General features: G+C 43.6%; 1 pseudogene; it reads right to left on the bottom strand.

Moving 5' to 3' along the window:
* Positions 1–11901: 11901 nt before the first annotated feature.
* LOC116374170 (zinc finger protein 271-like) lies at positions 11902–19125 on the bottom strand (annotated as a pseudogene).
* Positions 19126–19734: the final 609 nt, after the last annotated feature.

Here is a 19734-nt window from a genome sequence, read left to right as displayed (position 1 = left end):
GATGGTGACCTCCTCCAAATAGATTGACAGTGTGTTTTAATGTTATTATGAAGATTTATATACATCCTCCTGTTCAGCCCCATAGATATGGACACTTCTTTGTCTGATATAGAATTACCTAGATGATCAGATAGCCAGGTAGAGGACCTGGACTGGACTATAACAGAAGAGGAGTTTAGAGACACCATTTTATCTATGAAAGCAGGGAAATCACCTGGTCTGGACGGCCTTCCTGTAGAATATTATAAAAGTATATTGACATTCTTGTACCTGTGTCATGATGGGTCGAAGATGGAAGACTGGTTTGCCCAGCAGAGATCGCCCTCGTCCCTTGTAGAATCTGCCTGGTCGTAGTGTCATAGAACGGATACAGTGCCTTGCGAAAGTATTCGGCCCCCTTGAACTTTGCGACCTTTTGCCACATTTCAGGCTTCAAACATAAAGATATAAAACTGTATTTTTTTGTGAAGAATCAACAACAAGTGGGACACAATCATGAAGTGGAACGACATTTATTGGATATTTGAAACTTTTTTAACAAATCAAAAACTGAAAAATTGGGCGTGCAAAATTATTCAGCCCCCTTAAGTTAATACTTTGTAGCGCCACCTTTTGCTGCGATTACAGCTGTATGTCGCTTGGGGTATGTCTCTATCAGTTTTGCACATCGAGAGACTGAATTTTTTTCCCATTCCTCCTTGCAAAACAGCTCGAGCTCAGTGAGGTTGGATAGAGAGCATTTGTGAACAGCAGTTTTCAGTTCTTTCCACAGATTCTCGATTGGATTCAGGTCTGGACTTTGACTTGGCCATTCTAACACCTGGATATGTTTATTTTTGAACCATTCCATTGTAGATTTTGCTTTATGTTTTGGATCATTGTCTTGTCGGAAGACAAATCTCCGTCCCAGTCTCAGGTCTTTTGCAGACTCCATCAGGTTTTCTTCCAGAATGGTCCTGTATTTGGCTCCATCCATCTTCCCATCAATTTTAACCATCTTCCCTGTCCCTGCTGAAGAAAAGCAGGCCCAAACCATGATGCTGCCACCACCATGTTTGACAGTGGGGATGGTGTGTTCAGGGTGATGAGCTGTGTTGCTTTTACGCCAAACATAACGTTTTGCATTGTTGCCAAAAAGTTCAATTTTGGTTTCATCTGACCAGAGCACCTTCTTCCACATGTTTGGTGTGTCTCCCAGGTGGCTTGTGGCAAACTTTAAACTACACTTTTTATGGATCTCTTTAAGAAATGGCTTTCTTCTTGCCACTCTTCCATAAAGGCCAGATTTGTGCAATATACGACTGATTGTCGTCCTATGGACAGAGTCTCCCACCTTAGCTGTAGATCTCTGCAGTTCATCCAGAGTGATCATGGGCCTCTTGGCTGCACCTCTGATCAGTCTTCTCCTTGTATGAGCTGAAAGTTTAGAGGGACGGACAGGTCTTGGTAGATTTGCAGTGGTCTGATACTCCTTCCATTTCAATATTATCGCTTGCACAGTGCTCCTTGGGATGTTTAAAGCTTGGGAAATCTTTTTGTATCCAAATCCGGCTTTAAACTTCTTCACAACAGTATCTCGGACCTGCCTGGTGTGTTCCTTGTTCTTCATGATGCTCTCTGCGCTTTTAACGGACCTCTGAGACTATCACAGTGCAGGTGCATTTATACGGAGACTTGATTACACACAGGTGGATTGTATTTATCATCATTAGTCATTTAGGTCACCATTGGATCATTCAGAGATCCTCACTGAACTTCTGGAGAGAGTTTGCTGCACTGAAAGTAAAGGGGCAGAATAATTTTGCACGCCCAATTTTTCAGTTTTTGATTTGTTAAAAGAGTTTGAAATATCCAATAAATGTCATTCCACTTCATGATTGTGTCCCACTTGTTGTTGATTCTTCACAAAAAAATAGTTTTATATCTTTACGTTTGAAGCCTGAAATGTGGCAAAAGGTCGCAAAGTTCAAGGGGGCCGAATACTTTCGCAAGGCACTGTATGTTGTACCCTGTCGTTCTCAGGAGATTGTCTGTCCTTTCCTAGGCCACGTATGTTTACAGCTGCAGCTGATAACTCGACGTCTAGGATGTATCACTTCTTCTTCAGTGAATAAGAGTTCAAAGTTCTTACCAAGTTGCCTCAACTCAGCTCGTACTATATTCTAGCTGGTGTAGTCGAAATTCATCCTTCCAGCGTGGTGATCGTCACCTCCAGGGTTGAAATTAGTCCTTTTAAATGTATGGACACCTCATCTGGAACATGAGGTTGATTTCCGTCAATGGACTTTTGTAGTGGGGGAGAGAAGGGCGTGTTTCATAGTTCTCAACCAATGTCTGTTCACTTGGGCGTGGCCACTGATTGAGCCCAGTTTACTTATTGAAAATAATTCTCTCATTTAGAAGCTAAAATTACATTTCATATTTAAACATTTAAATTGCACAAGAATTCCATGTGAGTCTGATTAGAATTCCAAGATCATACGTCACGCTGATAGCATGATGCTGATAGCATCGCCTGAAAGACGCACATCACCATCTGTTGACTGGAGTGGGTAAATCAGATACATGTTTATTTTATTTCCATTAAATAATAATATAATAGTCAGACAACTGCAGATTTGTAATATGTATGAATTTAAAACCTACTTCTACATTCTACCAACCCATCCTGATATGATGCAAGTCAAAAACAAAAACAATAACGGGTGTCCTGATGCCAACACACCTACCATGTCAAGGAGCAAAATACAAAATATAAGACGTCTTGGCTTAGCCATATAAAAAGATCTAACAAATAATTTTGACGCATCTGAGGACCATGCCTGTCCCACATAACAACTTAAAAATAACAACTTAAAATGTCACTCTGGAAATAACGAGAACTTTTGTTTACATGGGTATTGGGATCTGACCTCATTGATCTGCCAGTAAGCTATGTCTACATGGGTATTGGGATCTCAGCTATAGTATAATCCAGCGAAAGAGTCCTACCAGCTAGCAGAGTAATGAACCTTGTCTGATAGCCATTCAACCATGTCTTGAGCCTGTCATCCGCAGAGAAAAGTTGCTTTTTCCCCCGCAAAGTTACACTAGGTACATGGGCCACATAAATAATTACGGTCCAGCACATTGTCTAGGAAGGTACTGTTCGTAAGCCGTCATCGTAAATAAAAATGTGTTCTTAACTGACAATTTAAATAAAGGTAAACATATATATATATTTCTTTAAGAGAATATGTTCCATCATCCATTGAACTGGGCAGTCAGCTGCTGCAATACAGTATGAGTTGAGATGGTGAACTGATGTTGAACTGGGCAGTCAGCTGCTGCTGCTCCAATACAGTATGAGGTCGGAGGGTAAACTGATGTTGAACTGGGCAGTCAGCTGCTGCTGCTCCAATGCAGTATGAGGTGAGACGGTGAACTGACGTTGAACTGGGAAGTCAGCTGCTGCTGCTCCAATACAGTATATATTTTTTTACCTTTATTTAACTAGGCAAGTCAGTTATGAACAAATTCTTATTTTCAATGACGGCCTAGGAACAGTGGGTTAACTGCCTGTTCAGGGGCAGAATGACAGATTTGAGGTGAGACAGTGAACTGACGTTGAACCGGCCAGTCAGCTGCTGCTGCTCCAATACAGTATGAGGTGAGACGGTGAACTGATGTTGATCTGGGCAGTCAGCAGCAGCAGCTGACTGCCCAGATCAACATCAGTTCACCGTCTCACCTCATACTGTATTGGAGCAGCAGCAGCTGACTGGCCGGTTCAACGTCAGTGAGGTGAGACGGTGAACTGACGTTGAACTGGGCAGTCAGTCTTTCATTCTGTACTGAATCTGGTCTATCATGTGTCTGGTATGTGTACGTGTGTGGAGAAAGAGACACAGACTAACTGTGAATTGGTCGTCTTGTTCTGTAGCAACAGCTGGTTATTCTAGTCTTCTAGTGAGGTGTAAAACAACAGGAAATCACTATCATCATTGATAGTTGGTATTCAGCAGTCATAAAGCCTTATTTACTTTAATGAACTACTAAAATTGTGATTTTGTCAGACAGCAGCTCTACACTTTATTGACTGACTGATCCATTCATCCTTCCATCCCTCCTTAGCCTTCCTCTCCTCTGAAGACCCAGTGAGGGTGGAGCTCAGTCAGAGAGCTGTTGAGGGACTGGTTAGGAACACTTCTACAGCCAGAGAGGTCACACATGGTTTAGATGGTAAATATTTATGTCCCCTGAGTGGTTCATCACGTCAGCATAAGGGAGTATGTTCCATCCATTTTTATTTACATTAGTGCAAATTGTCTACTGATTGATATTGGTGTAATTTCTCACCCCTTTTGGCTGTATGAAAGTTAATTCCACCCTCTCAGACACAAACATTTGTTATTATGAAGGTAATTTGTGTCAAATGTACTTTCCCCCACTCATTCACCCCGTATCTTTACATTGCTGATGCATATTTGGGGGCCTGACTGCATCCAGACGATGTCAAATGCCCATCCTGGTAGATCTGAACATAATGCAGTTGAGTGACCAGATGACAGAAGTCACATTTAGGTGCCAGGTGTAACGGAGGCCATAGATGCTCCATATCCATTACTTTGAGTGTTTTCTATAATATGACTAAATGTGTTGCAGGGGCAGTCAAGAAATGGAACAGCAAGGCCACAGAACATGACATAAGCAGAGCTGTGGGAGACCACCTCAAAGTGATTCTAAACTTCAATACCATGCACTATTTTGACATGTTGGGAGATATACATAATGTATACTGTTTTTCATACCAAGATATGTGTTGGTCAGTTATTGGGTTCATAGGTTTTGCAATATGTTCAAATCAAGCTTTATTTATAAAGCACATTTCAGACATGGATACAACACAATGGCTTCACAGGAGAAAAACGAATAAAAATAAACTGAAATATTCTGTACACAACATAAAATGATAAAAAACAGAAGATTAACAACTGAAAGACTAATGAGCATTCTAAAGAAATGCCATTGATTAAAATATTAACAATTGGACAAAACATCCAACCCAAAATCTAAGATTGTTTTAATACATTGTTTGTTGTTACATTCCCCAACAAGAAAACCTGAAAAGTCAATTAAATAGAAGAGGGAACTAACAACCACAACTAAACAGGTTTTAGGAGGGGTTCTGAAAGACACTATGGGGGTGTCCACTGGAAGTTGACTTGTAACAACAACTGGGACCTAAAAGACACCCACCATGAGACCCACTAAATCTGCCCAAGAAGAGGAAAACAAAAAGAAAACACACACTAAACTTACAGACAGGAAGCAAACCAAAAAGGTGGTTAAAATAATTTATTACAATCAATACAATTCATACTATTACAAAATCATAATTCTCAATCATTCTTAATTAATTCTATTTACAAAAACATCAAACAAAAACAAACCTCAGGGGAGCATCGTCCCTCCCCGTCATACCTAACCCTTTCCCTATCTCCCCTTCCCTAATCTATCCCCTTACCAAACTCACTCTAACACTCCCAGCCCTAAACCCCCTTTCCACCTCTCCCGTGCCGCATGCTTCCCCCACTTCCTCTCCTCCCTCTTCATCCTCCCCCTCAAATCACCTTCCACCCTTCTCACTATCCCTTCCACCCCCCAATCTCTCCCTGTCTTGACTAAATTCTGCCTGGCTTCCCACAGTCCCTTTTTAAAGAGACTCATGAGAAGCCAGAGCAGAAACCTGTCCCTATCCGTTCCCTTTGCTCTCCCTACGCCTCTCTCTAGCCTAGCCCATGTCAAAACAAAATCACTCCTAACCACACCTAGCATCACCCGTGCCCTAGCCCATACTAGTCCGGCAAAGGCACAGTCCCAGAAGGCATGGCGCACAGTCACCTCCCTGCCACAAGCAGATCTTGGACAGGTGGGGGATCGCACCAAACTATACCGGTACAAGATGGAAAGTACCGGCAAACGCTTATGAAGGCTCAACCAATTCACGTCCTTGAGCCCGTTGTCCAGGCCCCGCGCCTGCACTCCCTCCCAGACCACTGACGAGATGCCCGCTACGGGCGCAGGACTCCCTGCCTGCCTGACCTCCTCGTACAGGTGCCTGTGGTCTAAACCTACTCGGGCAACTTCAACCTCGGGGTGCGCACGCAGCCACTTGGCCGCATGACCAAAGTGCCACGGCAGCTGTTCCGCCCGAGGACCCGTGTTAGACCACACCATTACGCTTCTCGCCTGATACGAGAAGAACACCCGCAGGAGGTAACCGGACGGGTGTATCACTGGCTGAGCAAGCTCCGCTAACAAGAAAGAAACAAAAATTGAGTCCAGCTTGAGGGGGAAATGTGGTACCCCCCTACCTCCCTCCCCGATGGGACAGATCATGCGTGCCCTGGCGACCCACTCGCACCTGCCACTCCACATAAACTGAAACACAAGCCTCACTAGAGGCCTCCTCAGACAAGCCGGCAATGGGTAGATATATGTCAAATACAAAAGAGACGGCAACACATCCGCCTTTAGGACCAGGACTTTGCCCATAAAAGAGAAATACCTAGCCTTCCACATTGCTAGCTTCCTCTGTACCACTGCGATACGCATATTCCAGTTTAGCGTCGCTGAGCCGGAGGTCTCAAAATGAACCCCGAGAATCCTCAGGGCCCCTTCACAGAGAGATAACCCCCCAGGCACATCCGTTCTACCGCGCCATCTTCCGAAAAACTTGACGGAAGACTTTGCATGGTTCAGAACTGCTCCCGACGCTCGGGTGAAATCCCCAAAGATGGCAAGGGACCTTGTCAGGCACGAGTCCTTGCACAACAGCAAGGAAGTGTCGTCGGCGTACTGCGTCATCTTAACACGCAGCCCACCGCTTCCAGGGATCAACAAGCCTTCCACCCCTGTGTCTGCCCTAATGGCAGCCCCCAGAGGCTCCATGTACAGAACGAAGAGGAGAACCGAGAGTGGGCATCCCTGCCTGACCCCAGACGAGAGGTCAAAAACGTCACCTAAGTGACTATTTACACTAACTCGACACCCCGCTCCGACATATAAAGTACGGATCCATCCTATAAACTTCTCCCCAAATCCTAATCTACCTAACACCCTGAATAGAAAATATCTATTCACGCGATCAAAAGCTTTCGCCTGATCTAGCGCTGCTACCATTAAAGGCAGCCCTCTATCTTCAACCCAAGCGATGGAATCCCTGATCAACTGTAGGTTCCATCTTATAGAGCGGCCCTCTACCCCGCACGTCTGATCCTCGTGGACGACGTAGGGAAGGGCTGTGCGCAACCGGTCTGCTAAAACCTTTGCAAGAATCTTGTAATCTACGCACAGCATGGTCAATGGCCGCCAGTTGCCAAGGTCAGTTGCTTCCCCCTTCTTATAAAGAAGTGACAGCACACCAACAGCCATTGATCCCCCCGGGACCCCCGTCTCAAGGATGGCCTTCAAGACTTCGAGAACCACTGGTCCAAGTATACCCCAAAACATGAGGTAAAACTCAGCCGGCAGCCCATCCATCCCAGGCACCTTCCCTTTTCCCATCCTCCTAAGAGCGCTCTCAACCTCTTCTAGTGAGATCTGGGCCTCCATCACGTCTCTAATGTCCTCTGGCAACCGCCGGGACAAGTGTTCTAAAAACACGTTTCCCTGCTCTACATCTATTTCCCTTTCCTTAAATAAACCTTGGAAATGATCAGTTGTCACCCTGACCATTTCCTCTGGTTTACTTACTATACTACCATTTTCTTCCCTAACTCCATGCATTACCTTCCTACTCTGCCTGGCCCTAACCGACTTAAAGAACATAGCGGAACAAGTCTCATTATGTTCTAGAAAGCCACTATGCGCACGCTCCAGGAAAGCTCGAGCCTTCTGCTCCTGCAGCTCCCTGAGCTGCGCCTTTAGGGCTGCGAATCTCTCCCAGTCAATCGACCCGCCGAGGTTGCCTGCCTCGTGCTCGAGTTCAATTAACCTTTGGATACGATCCACCTCCCTCCTTTCCTCCCTTTTTTTCCTTCTACAATATCCTATTATAAAAGCCCTAATCCTCACCTTAACTAAATCCCACCACTCTAACACCCCCTCGCACATGGACCGGAGGCCGTCAAGCCTCCGAAAGAAACAAAAAAATGCGTCAATGAAAGCCTGCTCCTCCAGTATATCCTGATCTAACTTCCAGTACCCCCTACCGAAGAGGCAGACTGGCGACCCCACCTGCAGGAACACCCCGTCGTGATCCGTGAAGAAAACAGGCAACAGCCGCCCAGACAACTGACCCAAAGACCTGGATACAAAAATGTAGTCGAGCCTCCGCGCAACCCCCCTGGAGTTGCGCCATGTAGGACCGACCATTGCCGGAGTAGTGTGCAGGCCACCATCAACCAGACCATGGCAAGCCATTAGCCCAGAGATGGCACCTGCACTGCTATCACCGCCTACCCCTAAATCTATATTAAAGTCTCCTCCTATCACCAAGTGCCTGTTTGTAACACACAGGGGCGCCAGACAGTCCACCATCTCCCTCCTGTCTGCCGCCACCTGTGGCCCATACACCCCAATTAACCTATATCTAGCTTCTCTAAACTTAACATCTATCCCCAAAACTCTACCCTGCATTATTACAAAAGTGTTCTCTATTTTAACCTCTCTATGCCCACACAAAATCCCTACTCCTGTTGAGTGCACCCCTCCTATGCCCCAAAAAGATTCCCCCTTATCCCACTCCCTCTTAAATCTACACACATCCCCACCATCCCTCAGGTGAACCTCCTGTAAAAAACAGAAATCAAACCCCACACCCTCTAAATAACAAAAAACCGCCCTCCTTTTAACATTATTCCTGAACCCCCTAACATTTAGACTAAAAAAAGAAACAGAACTATTCATTTAATTATTAACAACAAATAAATAAATAAATAAAAAACCCAAAAAACAGGAGACTCACCCGATGCTCCCCTGGTCCATCTCCACCGGCGGGGACATCCTCTCCTCTCCTGACGCCCCCCCGTCCTCCATCCCAACCCATGTCCCAGGCAGTGTGTTGGGTCCTCCCTCCCCACCCACCATCCCCCCCTCCCTGTTTGCCTCGGGGCTGCATGTAGGGGACCCCATCTCCTCAAACAGGAGTTGGGATCCCTCTAGCAAACAGCCCACCGACCCCTCACTGGAGTCATCCACTAAAATGCAAGGGGCTGAGGCAAACCGGGAGGACAAATTACCCCCCCCCGCCACTCTCTTAGCCCCCCCTCCCCCTCCACACCCCCTCCCTCTCACTTCCTGCCAAGCTCCCCCTCTTCATCCCTTTCTTCTTTGGTGAAGGAGGTAGCGGGGAGACACAACGTCCCATCCCCGCTAACTCCTCCACCAAATCCCTCATTTCGACCTCGAGGAAGCCTGGCAGGCTTTCCCCCCACTCCTTCCCCCCCATCTCCCCCCCCCTCCCCTCCCACCTCCACTCCTCCCTCCTTCTCCGTCACTGTCCCTGTCCCCGTTCCCTCTTCCACTCCTTCTCGCACCACTGTCCCCTTCACCGCTCCTTTACGTTCTTCTGCCTTCTTTTCCTTCTCCTCTTCTTTTCCACTCTTTCCTTCTTCCCGCCTCTTTCTTCTCATTTCTTCCTTCTTTCCATCCTCTTCTCTTGCCTTCTTTTCCCCTGTGCCATCCGTACAATCCGCACGCGTCCTTTCTTTCCTCCCCCCATCCCCCGCTCCCCCCCAGCTGCAGACGCGTATGACCTGTGACGATCCGGGCAATCACGCCACAGGTGTTCTCTGGAGCCACACCCGTGGCAAGCCTTGGGCGCGTCACACTCCCTGGCCTTGTGCTCTTCCGACCCACAAAAACAACATTTCTTGTTACTGCACGAGGCCAGGGTATGGCCGTAGGCCATACAACGCCTGCAGAACGGGGGCTGACGTGCATAGTATAGGGTTCCCCTGTCAGCCCCCAGGGAGAACATTGCCGGAGGATGGAGGTAGCCATCCACACTCTTCGGGGACTCCCGAAGCCATCCACACTCTTCGGGGTTTCCCATTCCAGAAACCCAGGGAGTCCCTGAGGTACCTCGCTGAGGAGACATTGTCCTTGTACCTCCCCAGAAAGGCCCTCACTTCTTCGTCCTTCACGTGCGGATTGTACATGGTTACGGTGACCACCCTGAAGTTGTTTCTTGCCAGGCTGGTCACCGTGTAATGACACAGGGGACCTTCTTCTTTCCCTTCCGTCACCGTCTTCATAATCTCATTGTGTTTTTCTTCCAAATATAGGGTTACATCAAACCCCTTCTCCATTGGGTTCCCCTGAAGGCATAGAACATCTTTAACCTTCAATTTTAGGTGCCCCATTAGGATGTTCCTCCCGAAGGTTTCTCTCCCCCAAGGCTCCATCTCTTTTCCCCGCCAAGAAAAGCGCACCGTGTTGGCCAGTCCAATCCCCGGAACCGACGGTCCAGATGTACTTTGCGCCATCTCCTCACGGACGATGGCGCACCCGTCCCACCACCTCAAACTTATAAACAGGAATCAAATAAACCAAAAAGGAGGCGTAACTAAAGGTGTTGACTCTCCACATCTATCAAAACAACTGGAGCACTGGGCCAGACACTCTTAAATAGAACGTGGACCAGCTCAGGTGAAACACCTTCCCACTAACGAGATGGACAAGCCAGCACAGGTGAAACACATACTGACTAACGAGGTGACACCAATATGTGCACCCAAGACACATTTCAGTTGAATGCAGTCAGTTGTACAATCAATCAAATGTATTTATATAGTCCTTCTTACATCAGCTGATGTCACAGAGTGCTGTACAGAAACCCAATTTAAAACCCCAAACAGCAAGTAATGCAGGTGTAGAAGCACAGAGGCTAGGACAAACTTCCTAGAAAGACCAGAACCTAGGAAGAAACCTAGAGAGGAACCAGGCTCTGAGGGATGGACAGTCCTCTTCTGGCCGTGCAGGGTTGAGATTATAACAGAAAATGACCAAGATGTTCATAGATGACCAGCAGGGTCAAATAATAATAATCACAGTGGTTGTCGAGGGTGCAACAGGTCAGCACCTCAGGAGTAAATGTCAGTTGGCTTTTCATAGTCGGTAGTTGTAGAGTATTCCCACAACTTCCATTTCACATAATCATCTACAATGTTTCACCTTCTACAATATAAACATGGTGTCTACTGACCGTCAACAATTAAAAACACATATTTCTAAATAATAATATACAATCGTATAATATTTTTTTCTCCTTTTTCTTTCTAAAAGTCTCATGTTCCAAAAACTCACTAGCTTCTAGAACTCGCGTCCCCTTGAACGAGCCCAAACAAAACTCATCTCCAATACGGAAAAGCATGCAGTCAAAATAAATTGTGATCCATGGTAACGCACTGGCTAAACGCAAAACACAAATATTTTTGACTGCCAACCCTTGAGATAAACAGCAACCACATTGTCCTTACCACAGACATGTCTGATTTCAAGAGGAAACTCCTGCGATATCCGTAGAAACTTTCCACCTCACTGTGGAGCTTCTCTCTCTTCTCAGGGTTCACTCGATAGGCATGTTGTTGGATATAAAAGCAGGGTAACAATGTCAATATAATTGTACCCAAAAATATTGTTGGTTGCATGAATAACTAGGATTACTAAATGTTACATAATTGTACATATCAAAACCAAATGTACACCCCTTTGTTAATATGTATTGGCAATAATGAACTTAATGGTGAGGCATGGAATAATTAAACATGTATCTTTTGTCAGGCTGGATGTTTGAAATATGAGGTGATTTGAGTCATGCTTCTTCAGTAGTGGAATAAAGACAATTAGCACTTGAATGTTGTCAAGAAATACTGGAGTGATGTAAGATTGTTAATAAAATTGATTATAGACCAATTTATTATACAGCGTCCATGTGTATTTATTTACTTATTTTAACAAGCGAGCTGACAAGGTAAAAATCTGTCGTTCTGCACCTGAACAAGGCAGTTAACCCACTGTTCCCTGGTAGGCCGTCAATGTAAATAAGTCAGTTAATAACTAATTCTGGCTTACAATGATGGCCCAACGCTCTAACCACTAGGCTACCTGCAAGTAAGATGAAGTTATTTTCAAGTCACTGAAAAAACTACCCGAAAATACATATTTTCAACTTTCACTGTCAACCGAACGTATATTGGACATCGGGCATAAGTCTTCTTTTCAACATCTTTTCAATTACATTTTGCTAGGTGGGATAGCCCGATGTCAAAACACAGTTTTAACGTGTCCAAATCAATAACCAATATGCAGAAACAGTTTGGGATAAATTGAAAACCTAAACATAAAATGTGCTATATACACAAACATCTGCCACAATAATCATATTACTTGTATTTTTTAAACAAGCAGCTTATAAACTGCACAAGCACCAAAGACGCTGTTGTTTTGACAAGTAGCAATAAATCACTGATATTGATTGCGGGGGGGTTGTATGTGCTGTTGAAACTAACACAACTAAAAAAAACACATGGAAATGGGAGATATCTCTTACCTCACTGGTTAGAGGACAACCTGCAGAATACAGTCAGCTTCTACATTGTGACATCATTAAAATACTCCTACTACAATGTTAAAACATCCTACATTGTGACATGATTTCATTGATATCATGTAACAACTCCATGTATTTTCTGATGTTTGATCACGTAACCTTTATCAGAGTATCTCTTCCCACATCAATTAGAGCTATAAAATTTCTATTCAGTGTGTGTTCTCTGGTGTATAGTCAGCTGCCCAGATGTAGCAAAACTCTTCACACATTGATTACAGCCATAGGGTTTCTCTCCTGTGTGTGTTCTCTGGTGTACTGTCAGACCCGTAGATGAAACAAAACTCTTTCCACATTGATTACAGCTATATGGTTTCTCTCCTGTGTGTGTTCTCTGGTGTACTGTCAGAAGGCTAGATGTAACAAAACTCTTCCCACATTGATCACAGCAAAAATACTTATCTCCTGTGTGTGTTCTCTGGTGTACTGTCAGATCACCAGATTGAACAAAACTCTTCCCACATTGGGTACAGCTAAAAGGTTTCTCTCCTGTGTGTGTTCTCTGGTGTATCTTCAGATGGCTCGATTGAACAAAACTCTTCCCACATTGATCACAGATATAGGGTTTCTCTCCTGTGTGTGTTCTCTGGTGTGATATCAGGTTGCTTAGCTGAGTAAAACTATTCCCACATTGAGTACAGATGAAAGGTTTCTCTCCTGTATGTATTCTCTTGTGTAGCATCAGATTGCTAGACCTAGTAAAAATCTTCCCACATTCATCACAGCTATAAGGTGTCTCTCCTGTGTGTGTTCTCTGGTGTGATATCAGGCTGCTTAGCTGAGTAAAACTCTTCCCACATTCAATACAGCTATACGGTTTCTCACCTGTGTGTGTTCTCTGGTGTGATATCAGGCTGCTTAGCTGAGTAAAACTCTTCCCACATTGATCACAGCTAAAAGGTTTCTCTCCTGTGTGTATTCTCTGGTGTAGAGTCAGATTGCTAGAACTAGTCAAATTCTTCCCACATTCATCACAGCTATATAGGTTCTCTCCTGTGTGTATTCTCTGGTGTACAGTCAGAAGGCCAGATAAAACAAATCTCTTCCCACATTGATCACAGCTATAAGATTTCTCTCCTGTGTGTGTTCTCTGGTGTGATATCAGGCTGCTTAGCTGAGCAAAACTCTTCCCACATTGATCACAGCTATATGGTTTCTCTCCTGTGTGTGTTCTCTGGTGTAGAGTCAGATTTCTAGAAGTAGTAAAAATCTTCCCACATTCATCACAGCTGTAAAGTTTCTCTCCTGTGTGTGTTTTCTGGTGTGATATCAGGCTGCTTAGCTGAGCAAAACTCTTCCCACATTGATCACAGCTATATGGTTTCTCTCCTGTGTGTGTTCTCTGGTGTAGAGTCAGATTTCTAGAAGTAGTAAAAATCTTCCCACATTCATCACAGCTATAAGGTTTCTCTCCTGTGTGTGTTCTCTGGTGTGATATCAGACTGGTTGAATGACTAAAACTTATCCCACATTGAGTACAGCTATAAGATTTCTCTCCTGTGTGTGTTCTCTGGTGTATCTTCAGATGTCCATATTGAACAAAACTCTTCCCACATTGATCACAGCCGTGAGATTTCTCTCCTGTGTGGATTCTCTGATGAATTTGAATGCCTGATGAGGAGGTGAATCTCTTCCCACAGTCAGAGCAGCAGTGAGTTCTCTTCCCTGTAGAGCTCTGCTTGTGTTTCTTGAGGTGTTCTGATCTGGAGAGACTCTTCTCTGCCTTCTCAGCATCCCGTCTCTCTCCTGTGTGAACAACAAAGTCAGACAGATGGTTAAAGGCCCACAACAGCGGAATCCACTGTAAAAGGTGATGCCAACAGCGTAGCCATGATGTTGTACAACAATTGATATCTAATGAATGTTAAAATTATTTGACAATTGTCTTAAAATGAGCAACAATAGTCACATTTCGTTTTGTTTTCACATCAGTAGTAACATCAATGATTGGTGGCTAGAAATAAGTTATTAAAGTTGTTGAAACCCTAAGCAATGTGCCAGACGACTTTTGGTCTCCAATATAGGCCACTTTCTGTGTTTGCTAAAATTGCGGCACGAGGGCAAAGCACACACAATTTGGTTGCAGAAACCCCTTCCTGCTAATGAGGAAACCACTAGTTATGGATGTAGTGTATCTGGTTGCAGAAACTCCTCCCTGCTAATGAGGAAACCACTAGTTATTGTCATGACTGTCCTGGTCGGGTCAGGTTACCGGAGACCACAATCCGACAGAGAGAACAAAAAATGTCATTTTTGTTTTGTTATTAAAAGTTCAAGGACGACGTTATAACGAAAACAGTGTCACTTTAAGAGTTGTCCTGGTATATGCTTGATGTTTATACATTGTACATTGGGTGGAAAATGTCCAAATCAAAGAGAATGTTTTGGTAAAGATGAAATGTAAAAATGGATTCGTAACTAGGTAAAAGGCGTAAACGCCCACTTCTGACCCGAGGGTATAAGACATGTGAGTTAAGAATTAACATACTAAACTAAGTGACCCAAGCTGCAGCCAAGGTCTGAGTAGTCAACGACCCCAAAACGCAAAACACGAGGTTGAAGACAAAGGAACCTTCTACCAAATCCATGCTATGGATGAGTAGCTGCATCTAAGAGGGTGAATTCAAGCAGGACCACCCGGTCACCACTCTCCATTGAATCGTGTATCTACACTGCTTTCAGACCACGACGACAAGGACACTGACATCATGAGGACAACCAGAGAGTTACACCAGGAACCAGGTCCACGCGGAGACTCCCCCATCGGAGACCTTCAACACGTAATTACAACATTATATTCCGACCCATAAGAGCGGCAGTTCGGGGCAACGTTAGGGTTCAAATAAGCATAGCTGACAAATGCACCCAAATGTATATTTCTCTCGTGTACTTTCTCTTTTACTCTCTCTTTTAAATCCCCATTTTGGGTAGCACGCTTCATCGTGTGTTGGCCCATTGTACTAAGTCCTAATCAATAGCATAGACTGTGTTTTGTGTATGTGTATCTTATATTATCATTTTGGCTTGCTAGTAAATAAATAATCAACTAAAATTGGTGTGGTACGGACTCATTGGTGGGACTCGGGTTTGTGCAGATTGACGGATTATGCGACGTTCAGAATGAGACCGTAGAGTATTGGCTAATTAGCGACAGTAAAATCGACATTCTGAAATTCTTTGAGTTAATTTTGGGAATAGAAACTCAATAAAACTAATTTTCCCATGGTGCCCCAGGTTAATGAGTTAATATTTGCCCGACTAATTTAATCACGCATTTATAAACCGTTAATCATTCGATGAGCAGCAGTCTTCACATGAACTGATACAACGTCACGACATTATGGATGTAGTGTATCTGGTTGCAGAAACTCCTCCCTGCTAATGAGGAAACCACTAGTTATGGATGTAGTATATCTGGTAATGAGGAACTCGGGGGAGTTCTCATAGGCTGACAGCAAAAATAGCCTCCATTTCCAGGTTGCTCATGAGAGCATTTCACATTACTTTTGGATTATAATTGTAAGGTTCGTTTGAATCTCCTGCTGAGTATGTTTGTGTTATTGTCGCAAATTGACTGCTTTAAACTTTTTTTAAAACACTTCAACCAGTAAAATGCTCTTTGGCTAGCTTTGCCATCAGCCCGACAATGAGGGTTTGTACAATAAGTGTTTAACAAATTTGCCCATAACTTCAGCTAACAACAACATAGCCCTACTGTAGTACCCATAACTTCACCTAACAACAACATAGACCTACTATAGGACCCATAACTTCACCTAACAATAACATAGACCTACTGTAGGACCCATAGCTTTTCATTTGACCTTTATTTAACCGGGCAAGCCAGTTAAGAACAAATTCTTATTTACAATGACGGCCTAGGAACAGTGGGTTAACTGTCTTGCTCAGGGGCAGAACGACAGATTTTTACCTTGTCAGCTCGGGGATTCAATCTTATAAACTTTCGGTTACTGGCCCAACGCTCTAACCACTACCTGCCGACCCACTTCACCTAACAATAACATAGACCAACAGTAGGAGCCATAATTTCACCTTACAACAACATAGACCTATCATTTAATATTTCAGGTGAAACATGGAAACTAAAATGTCTTTGTCATGACATTTCGTAACCTGATCACCAGACTAGGCTACTCTGTAATGTGTTGTCATTCTAAATGCCCTGAATAAAGGAACATAGCTCTGTGTGTTGTACAATAGCCTATCCATCAAGGAACAATTCTCTACACATTAGGAACAAAGTATCTCTGTGTCCAAACAGACTAACAAGACCCTACTGTAAATCAAGCACACAATAACACATTATAAACATCAATTTGTTAGGGATGTTGGATCCAACGTGGAGCACGGCATAACTGTCTTTACCAGAGTAATGAATGAAGAAGCACTTTGGTTGTTGTTGCATGTCGCGATGTTTGTCATTTGACTGTCGTTCAGAAAATGATTTCCTGGATCAGCTGATGATAGTTGAACATGTAACTGTAACTAAACAGCTACAGTATTAAGTATTATGTGTAATTATTGAAGAACCGCGATAATGACAGTATCGATTTGGGTGTTAAAGTGACTCTCGGTTAGAACCATTGGATTTAGCAAACTCTGAAATTATTTAGGATGTCTGTGCCCATGTAAACTGTTTTCCCAGCGCAACATAAGGAGACACTAAATGTGACGTAGTTAGAGAGCATTTCAGAATACAAAAAACTGTCCCACAGCATAACATAGTCACTCCCCTTTATGTAAATGATTAATACCCTTTAGCCTTGGCCACCCTTATCTTTCTGCTTAGTTTCCATTCTCTGATTGGCTCAGACATTAGGGCATAGATTCTATTAGTGGCGTGACCATTGCAATGACACAAAAGTAAACAGACATGCACACTCCTATTGCAGGTGCCTATAACTGATTAACTAATGTTCCTGTCCAATGGCCTTCACAAGTCCAGACCTATGGTGCTTACAAATGATTAACCAATGTTCCTGTCCAAAGGCTTTCACAAGACCCAGAATGACCAGGTGTGTTGATCTAGCTTTGCACAATCACATATGTCTAATGGTTAACTATATTGATTCTGCTACATACTTCTAAGAAAACAGTATAGATACTGGACAATTCTAAAGGTACTGGAAAATGTCCAGGAATTTAAAATAGGAATGGGGTTGCCCTAATGCTGGGGGAACACCAGTAAGCTTCATTCACTGGAAGTTATGCATGCCAGCCAATGGTAGTCAATGTTGGCCTCCCATGTGGCTTGGATAGGATATAGTGCTTGAGGTGTCACTACAGACCCTGGTTAAATTGTAATGGTATGAATAAAATTGGCTGAATATTATACAATGACTTATAAACAGCTCTAACAATTTGAACCCCACAGGAACTCTACACTGGCAATTCTAGAATATACTATATATCCCAGAAACCTGGTTAAACTCTCATTATGACATCATGGATTAATTCTAGAATATACTATATAGCCTAGAAACCTGGTTAAACTCTCATTATGACATCATGGTTGAATTCTAGAATATACTATTTTGCCTAGAAACCAAGTTAAACTATCATTATGACATCATGGATGAATTCTAGAATATACTATATAGCCTAGAAACCTGGTTAAACTATCATTATGACATCATGGATGGCCAGTCCTTGTATTCATAGTGTAGTGAATTCAGGGGATAGCCCTGAGCTGAACTCAAACCTGGGTCCAGCAACTGTCAAGTCAACTAACCCTAACCCTTAACTGTTACGCCAAGATGTCTGAACTTCTTGACGAGGTCGCTAGGTGTTGGGTTACGGTGGCTACAATAGCTTTCTCTATGAATTTGAGAGTGGTTACATTTCTCCAGACCCCATCCTTCAGCTGTTTACCAAACCAAGTCTCTGGGCAGCCATTTTGTTCTGTTTAAATCCTAGGTTGTCCCTTTAAAAAAGCACCATCAATCAATCTGCAGCTTAAACAATAACAAAGCTGTAATTCCACCACTGTTTTGGTAATAAGATGATGATGGGGCTGGAGAAATGTAACTACTCTCAAATTCATAGACAGACCTATGGATGCAAGGATTGACCATCCATGATATCAACATTATATTTTTAACCATGTTGAGGCTATACAGTGCTGGTTTACATTGTTTCTAAACATTGGATTAAAAAAAGCTTATTTGGGGTTTTGATGGGGTACAACAGTTGAACTAAGCTCATGAGGCATGTGTTATATTCTTCAAGAATCAATGGCTATAAATAAAAAATGTAAAAGTCAAAATATGGATGTTGTAATTACAGATTTCCCCTTTAACACCACACATCAGTTCAACAACTGCAGAGTTTGTGCCTCTGTATTTAAGACAGTACTTACTAGTGTTAATCAGGGAACGGTTTCTCAAAACCATCTTATTGCTAAGTTCACCGTTAGAACCATTGGATGCCTTAAGATGCGTTTGGGAAACCGGGCCCAGATATCCGGTTTCCTCCTCCTCCTTTTTCGATGTGACAGTCATCTCTCCGTCCTCCTCTTTTCCTTCCCCCCTCTCCTCCTCTTTCACTCTGAACGCATCTTCCTCTTCTTTCACTGAAACGTCTTTATCTTCTTCTTTCACTGTAACAGCCTCAACCTCTACTTGTTTTTGTAATGTAACAGCCTCCTCTTCCTCCTCCTCTTTCACCAGAGCTTCTTTCTCCGTACAGCAGATCTCATCTTCTTCAGCAGGAGGAGAGTAGTTTAGTGAACTCATGGTCGGAGATGTTAGCTAGCTATGCTAATGATAACTTAACTAGTCTACTAGCTGAATAATAACAACACCGTAAATATGAACTTAAATCGGATAACTAACTAGACGACAGAAGTGGTTTTAAACCACAGTGACTAATATACACTAAAGCGTCTAAAGAGCTTTATTGGTTCAGCTATGTTGTCTAGCAAGCTATCGAGGTGGCTGACTAACTGCTGCTGCTGCTGTTGAAAGAAGCGTTCAGTCCACTAGATTATACGTCACACCAGCAGCATTTCCTTAAAGTCTCATATCGCTATCTGCTGACTGGAGTGGGTAGCACAGTTGAGTAAAATGTATATTTTATTTTCAGACAAAAGCTTAAAGGGTAGGAATCAGGGACGTCGC

This window comes from Oncorhynchus kisutch, linkage group LG5 (assembly GCF_002021735.2).
Source record: "Oncorhynchus kisutch isolate 150728-3 linkage group LG5, Okis_V2, whole genome shotgun sequence".
Classification (NCBI taxonomy): Eukaryota; Metazoa; Chordata; class Actinopteri; order Salmoniformes; family Salmonidae; genus Oncorhynchus; species Oncorhynchus kisutch.
Note: the sequence above shows the minus strand (reverse complement) of the source record. Positions and strands in the feature narration are given on the sequence as shown.